This window comes from Lactuca serriola, chromosome 4 (genome assembly GCF_051521515.1).
Source record: "Lactuca serriola cultivar US96UC23 chromosome 4, Lser_US96UC23_V15, whole genome shotgun sequence".
In the NCBI taxonomy this organism is placed as follows: Eukaryota; Viridiplantae; Streptophyta; class Magnoliopsida; order Asterales; family Asteraceae; genus Lactuca; species Lactuca serriola.
Genome location: NC_136411.1, coordinates 77136232 through 77144807, shown reverse-complemented (window position 1 = coordinate 77144807; position 8576 = coordinate 77136232).

Here is an 8576-nt window from a genome sequence, read left to right as displayed (position 1 = left end):
TGTTCCGCACTTATGAATTTATTACTCTAATTTATATTATCAAATAACTGAATGTTATCTTTTTAAGATATAATGGTATGGATTCTTCTGTTTTACAAATGAAAATTTTCTTTTGAAATTTGGGACGTTACACCAATGTTTGATTCCATCCTAAAGAACCATTAATACTCCATGAGGGGTTTAAATCTTGGATTTGATGAGCAATCCAAAGAGTACTAACTTCCCAAGCCTGTACACCTTCAATATAACCATTATAGCTTCAAATTCTTCAAATATCTTCTATATTTCACCAACACTTCATCAAAATTGTCATGGGTTCCTCTCATCCTCTCTAGAATTGTATTTATCAAGCAGGTGGAAGTAGTGTTGTCAAACTCGGTCGAGAATCGAGTATATACTAAGGCATTTTTTTAAGAATAGGGAAAAAAACTCGGAATCGGTCAAACTCGGGTCCAACTCGGAGAAAATTGATCTAACTCGAGAAAACTTGGTCAAATCGGTCAAACTTGAGAATTTTTATTTGTGATATCTAAGTACTCTCCAATTTCTTCCTTTATAAACCGAGTATTGGTTACTCATTAATCGATCAACCTGGAATGCCTAGTGACTTCTGTAAGTGACATCATTTAACCAACTAGCTTAAGATACTTTCTTCATTTACACATTGACCCCAAAATATACTTCCATCTAGCTATTTGGTCATTGAGTAGTCCACACTAGTTATTTAGGCTTGCAAGTTGGTAAGACTAATCCCTCAACTATTTTCTTCTTAGCTTTTAAAGTTTAAATTCTTTCTACTTCAAAATTTTTGTTTCAAATCTAGAACTTTTCTATTAAAATTATTATTTTTAGATTTTATTTATTTGTTTTCTTTAATTAATCTAAACAAGGAAATTTTACCCCCAAAATTTAAGATGCTACATATAGTTACATCACAATGGTTTTCAAATACCAAATGCAATTCAAGTCTTATACTCTAAATTTTAGCAACTAACTTTACTTTGACAATATTTCTTTATTTTAACAATTCACTTCAAATCTATAACATCAATAAAAACTCGTTTTAATAGTTAACTATGCTTCATGAAGACATAATAGTCATTTTAGGCACTTTGAGCTTTTTGTCATATATATTTTTTTACCAATTAGTCATTTTCGTGCATACTTATGCTTAATTCGATATGTACCAATAGTGATTTATACATGTATAAAGGTTCATAAGACCTTTAAAACCAACTTATTTTTCAAAACAATTTAACATTTTTTTTTCATATAAGCATCATATTTTCTTAAAATGGACCGTTCTTTAGTTTTAGCATGTCATTTATGTAACTTTCATATCATAAACTACATATAGTTTCTTACTAATGGTTACGAACATGTTCACTTTTATATTTTTTGGAGTAAATTACACGAATGGTCCCTATGATTTAGAGTAATTTGTGAGTTTGGTCTCTAACTTATTTTTTAATTCGAAAAGTCCATATTGTTTACTTTTATTATGTGTTTGATCCATAGTCCATACTATTTGTTTTTGTTACGCGTTTGGTCCCTGTCTTACCTAAAAAAACTATTATTTAAATATAGAAAAATTATGGGGAATATAAGGTAACATGTTTGTTTAAATAAATTAAAAAATCAGTGTCAAAATAGTCCTTTTAGGTAAGATAGGGACCAAACGCGTAACAAAAACAAACATTATGAACCTTCCAAGTTAAAAAAATAAGTTAAGGACCAAACATACAAATTACCATAAGTCATACGGATCATTCGGTAATTTACTCTATTTTTTTGTTATTTTGAATATGTGGTCATATAAAGTTTATAAAATAGAAATTGTTATGGAATATATAATTGTTCATCTATTTTGCTATCAATATGTTCCCCACACTATATAAATATCATTTCGATTCATATTTATATGTTAAAAACTTAAGTTTACATTTTGACCGTGACCATCTTTGTCACGTTTAGATTTAAGCAAATTATCTATTTTGTTATGGTTGGGATTTTTTTTTTTTTTTGATAAAGTCTTAAATGTTTTTTTAAATGAAAAATCTTATTATTTGAGGAAAATTATATAATCTATCATTTTCTGTTAAAAAAACTGATTTTTTTTTTATTTAATTTGGCAAAATGTTAAATAATTAGGGATTTTCTGTTCAATTTTTTTAGAATTTTATCAGAAAATTTCCTGAAATAATAGACTTTTCTGTATAAAACTCTTTGGGTTACTTCCATTAAAACCCCTATATTTTGACTTTTTTCTTTTTAGACCTAAATCTTTTTTTTTTCTGAAAAAGACCAAACTTTCGTCCATACATTGATATTTCAAACCTTAGCAGGTCACCAACCAACAGGTAAACTAAGTTTTTTTTTTTTCACAAAAGACCCCACATTTTATATTTTTTTTCCAGTTTAGACCTAGAACATTTTTTTTAAATAAACTCAACTTTAACCTATTCTTTTTGATTTCATTAAATGTGTATTTTTTTATTTTATAAATATAATATGTGCTTAAAAATAGAAATTAGAAGAGTGGCTTTTTAATATATTTCTCAAAGATTAATATAAATTAGGTCGACATCTGGTCGTATTGTAAGAAGAGATGAAGATGATAAATAACCTTGTGTATCTGATCTTTGAAGTAACAAAGCTTTCTTGACATCTTAGCACATCTTTTTACATGAGAATTTTAACACAATAAGGTAATTAAGGATTTCAGGTTACTTTGTGGCTTATCAACAAGTGATATGATATCAACTACTAATAAAATATAACAATTGTCTAATTTACAAATATTTTCTGAAAGAGACTTTTATCAGCACTCATCTGCCAAGAAAATTTAAAATCAAAAGATTAGTAATTTCCTTGATGTAACAAAGATCTATAACTTGAATCACTATGCAAACTAAAATATGAAAACTAATAGATAAAAACAACTTGTTATTTGGAATTGCCTTGTAATGCCAAAAATTTAAACATAAACACATGCACACTCCACATTTGAAGTCTTAACGTTTCAATTGTGGAAAGAAATTATCAACTTTAAAAGAAGGTTGGCACTTGGCATAGTTGGTGCCCTAGTCCATCTTCATCCCTCATTGGGGAGGAGGCAAAGTGGACAGCTGCATAGGGCCCAGTTTTTTTTTATTACATATTTTTATTTAAAATAAAAACTTATAATAACGATAAGGGTCATTTTTATGGTTCGTTCTGGACCTTTGAAGATATTTATTTTCTTAGGGTCGGCCCTGTCATCGCTAGTAGTGAAATCAACATCACTTGTCTTAATGACTCCATGTTTTATAAGTTTGTATAGTAAAATTTGGTACCGAGGAGTAATACATTACATATTACATATACATAGATAAATATAAAGACAGATTCATATTCAGACATGGGCGGAGCCACATGAGAGCAGGGTGGCCCTAGGCCCACCCTAAATTTCTCAATTTTTTTTGCTTTTATATTGTTAATTTGTTAATATATATATATATATATATATATATATATATATATATATATATATATATATATATATATCATTTTGTGAAATGATTAACGAGAAAGTTCTTTAGCTCAACCGGTAGAAGCGCTATGTCCGCCTCCGGGATACCTCCGATTCGAGCACTCAATTCTTATATTTCTTATTTTAATTAATTTAGTTACTTATTAAGTGTTCTCATGTCACAATTCACTATCTTATAGTTTTTGCATAAGGCCTTCAAAATCAACGAACCGACCTTATATATATATATATATATATATATATATATATATATATATATATATATATATATATATATATATATATAGAATTAGGTTCAATGGAAAATAAATAATTAGGGCATTAAGTTATGAACCAATAACCAATTGACACATGTCAATTTCTTTATGCATACGTAAGTAATCTAGAATTTATTTAAATTACAAAAAACGTCCTTATTGTTTTGTTAAAATTATATATTTAGTCCTTAAACATTTCAAACATCGAAATGATATCATTTTTTTTTACATATTTACCATTTATAACCGTTTGACCGTTCATCGTTATTGGAATTCAAAATTGACAAAGAATACTTTCTGTGACTCGTTACAAAGAAATTGAAGTAATCATTTATTACATATTAAAAATAAAACTGCAACCAATCTATATTCCAAGGACTTCATTCCTCCACTCACGTCCAGATATGTCGACTTCGACGTTAGACTTTAATTGGATATCTTTTATGGAAGATGATGTTTACCTTGTTCATATACTATATTTTTTGTTGAGAAAGTCAATAAATATTTGTGAATTTAATACGTTTGGATTTTGGTTAATATGACTAAAGTAAATTTAATCGTTAGAGTTAATATATTAATTTGGTTACAATTAAAGTGAATTAGTAATGTTTATCGTTGCCGATTTCATATGATCCAATCCAATGAAAGTTTCTAATTATGAAATGAAAGTTAATATATTGGATGACGGTTATCTTCTTTATATATTGGAAATGAAAGTTTTTAATATATTAATTTGGTTACGATTAAAGTGAATTAAGAATGTTTATCGTTGCCGTCATATCATCCAATCTAAAGAAAGTTTTTAATTATGAAATGGAAGTTAATATATTGGATGACGGTTATCTTCTTTGTTTTTTAATTGGAAATGAAAGTTTTTGATTACGTGGTTATCGCAAACCGTGCAAGTTAGAAAGGCAGTTTTTTTTTTTTTTTAATTGGAAGTTAATGTAGAATTATTTATGTACTAAACAAGTAATTTTAATAAAATTATATGGACCATTCTCGTAAATTGATAAAGAATTATATATGTCCTAATTATTCATTTTCCATATAACTCTTATATATATATATATATATATATATATATATATATATATATATATATATATATATATATATATATATATATATATATATATATATATATATAGGTTCATTTGAGACCACTTATATTTTGTGAGACCGTGAGACGCATTTGTTTATTTTTTTTTATTTTTTTTTAGTTAATTCATGTTCCGAAAATAATATTTAAAAAAAGAATTTTATGATTTTTCCATTTATTTTGCATTTTAAAATTATTTTTAGAATATGTACAGTGTAATATTCTATTTAGAATATTTCACGTATTTTTAAAAAAAAATAGAATTTTTTATTTATTTTTTTTTAATTTTTTTTTATTTTTTTTAGTTAATTCAAGTTCCGAAAATAATATTTAAAAAAAGAATTTTTAGATTTTTCCATTTATTTTGCATTTTAAAATTATTTTTTAGAATATGTCAGTGAAATATTCTATTTAGAATATTTCACGTATTTTTCAAAAAAAAAACGGATTTTTTTTATTTTTTTTTTATTTTTTTTATATTTTTTTAATATTTTTTTTAGTTAATTCAAGTTCCGAAAATAACATTTAAAAAAAGAATTTTTGGATTTTTCCATTTATTTTGCATTTTAAAATTATTTTTAGATTTGGTCTCACGGTCTCACAAAATTAGAATGGTCTCAAATGAACCTGAACATATATATATATATATATATATATATATATATATATATATATATATATATATATATATATATATATATTCTAACTAATGTATGAGGAACACCCTAAAAAATTTATGGCTTCTCCCGTGGATTCAGGAACATACGTTACGGATTTGTAGAAGGTTGAGGTCACCGAGATAAGAGATGACGCGGTGAGCAGATTCAACGGGGATGATTAACTAAACCAATGTCATCTTCTTTGACCGCATCATACCCATTTGCGAAAAATTCTTTAACAGCTCCATAATTATTGTTGCTACTCTTACTCTTATGCTACCTACGGATTTGAAAGCTAAACTTTTGATATTGAGGGTTATATTTAAGATCTAGTCACCGTCAATTCATTTGTTATGTTCTATACATTTGTTAGGTTCTATATGGAAACGTGTGTTATAATTGGTTTGATAGTTTTCTTCTTTTGGGGATAAAGTAAACCCCTCATCCTCATGGATGATCTTCAGATCATGTCCATTTTAAGGATGTCAGTGTCGAATTGGTTTGATAGTTTTCTCATGTGATTATAAAATATTGAATAATTAGACGAATGATTATTTTACAATTACCTAATTTATTTAATTTTTGAGAAATATTTTAAAAAGTCATTCATCTAATTTCTATTTTTTAAGCGCATATTATATTTATAAGATAAAAAATAAACATTTAATGAAATAACAAAGAATATATTAAAGTTGGATTTATTTTGAAAAAAAATATATTTTAGGTCTAAACCGGAAAAAAATACAAAATATAGGGTTTTTTTTGAAAAAAAAAAGAAAAAAACCTCAGTAGTTTACTTGGTGACCTGTTGAGGTAAAAAATAACAAATTATGAATAAAAGTTGAGTCTTTTTCGAAAAAGAAAAAAAGTTTTAGATCTAAAAAGAAAAAAAAAAATCAAAATATAAGGTTTTTTTTATGGAAATAACCTAAACCAGTGTTTTAAAAATCGGTTCAAACCGGCCGGTCGAACCGGGAACCGGAGGTGAGGGCGGTTCGATTTGGACCGGTTTGATAATGATTTTCTGACCGAACTGAACCGGCAGGTTTTGGTAAAAAATCGGTTCAACCGGCAGAATTGAACCGGAATGGACCGGGTTGAACCAAATATTCTTGGATTTTTGTGTTTGTTTTGGGTTTCTTTGTTTGATTTTTGACTTCTATAATGATTGTTTTTATATGTTGCATTCTATTTACGTTTGTAATACTAAAAAGATGACAAGTTTTGTAAACAATATATGCAGGATAATTAAAAACATATAAAAATATAGAACCGGGTTGATCATCCGGTTGAATCTGTTAAACCGGAAAACATTATCCGATCGGTTCAATTAAAAAATCGGTTTTTAAAACATTTACCTAAACCCTTTTTTATCTAAATTTTGTTATTTCTTTTAGTTGTTGATCCAAACTTTATTATTTCTTTCGGTCTAAAATAAAAAAGATATAAAAAATATGTTATATACATTAAAGTCTAACACTCTAACCACCTAACAATAAACCCATCAACTATCCTCAAAAATAAATAAATAAATAAATTAAAGACTCGTTTTCATAAACCGCAAAGACAAACAAGTAATTTATAATGATATTAGTTTATAACCCGTGAGAACTATGGTTATAAAATTAATTAAAATTTTCTATTAAAAACTTAAAATTATTAATCAATTATTTTACATAAATTATTAATTAAGAGATTTTTTTAGTTATATAAAATTATAATCATTGATTTAAATAAATATGTGAAATTATATCACTTGATAATTTGTAGTAATTTTATTTTAATTTTATTCTAATGTTATTAGTTTAATGTAATTAAAATGAGAAATTTAAAATTTAAAATGGAGAAACAATAGGTTGACAAGTAGCATGCATTAATTATAAGACATGATAGGGTGATACATGACAAAAAAAAATAAAATATGCATTAATTAGAAGACCTAATAAAATAACACATATCAAAAGAATAATAAAATTATTTTTTTATTAGAATAGAGATATCTAAATTTCTTTTTTTATTATTTATTTTATACCATACTCATAGGATGACTTTGTATTCTCCGATCTCTTAGGCTTTTCTTAATCTACAGTTTAAATGGATTGTCGAGAAAATCGAGATTACATGATGGGGCCAATTAATTTTCTAAAAAGTCATCTGGCCATTCAAAGAAGAAATAAAGTACTAAAAAGGTTTCAATGTTAACAAAAGCTATTTGAATGGCTTTTTCTTTTTCCTAAAGTGATAATCATTTCGTAATCAATTGGAGGATTTGTGATTTAAAATTTTATTAACTCTTTTTTCCATGTAAAAATAAAACAAAATTTGTTGCAAAATATTGAATAAAAACAATATTACAATTTTCAATAAGTTCATCATATGATTTAAATTAAGCACCAAAACAATTTTAGCCTAACGAGGTTGAAGGTTCAAGTTCCGTCGTAAACATATGTTAAATTAAGGAGTAGTTTAAGAGTAAATTAGATATGTTATTCAAAAAGATATAATCCCGATTGAGCGACTTGTACATCGAAATATAGAATTACTAGAAGCAAATCAAATTTTGATATGACTCCCAAATAAAATTTTCTATAAATTTTCAGTTTATTCGATTTTAGTGATTTCGTTCAAGAGAAAGGAAACGATGAACGATATATCACTCGATTAAGCATGTCATTCGATTAAGCACTCATACGGTGATACATGAGAACATAGGAAAAAAGTGAGAAATCGGGTGGTCGATCTCAAACAATCATTTTTTTAGATTGAATTTTTTTTAATTAGCAAAGTAGAACAAAATGGACAATTACAGAGAAATAACAAATAAAGGATTTTGAAGTCAATCACTCCAGAAAGCCGAAACATTATTGTTCCTATTAATATACCACAAAAACGAACATACAACAATACTATCAAACAATGTTTCTCGTAGCTGATGGTTATCACCAAACACTACCCCATTTCGAAATGGTCACATAACGCACATCACCATACATATAATGGCTTCCAACATGGACCTTTTAGATGAC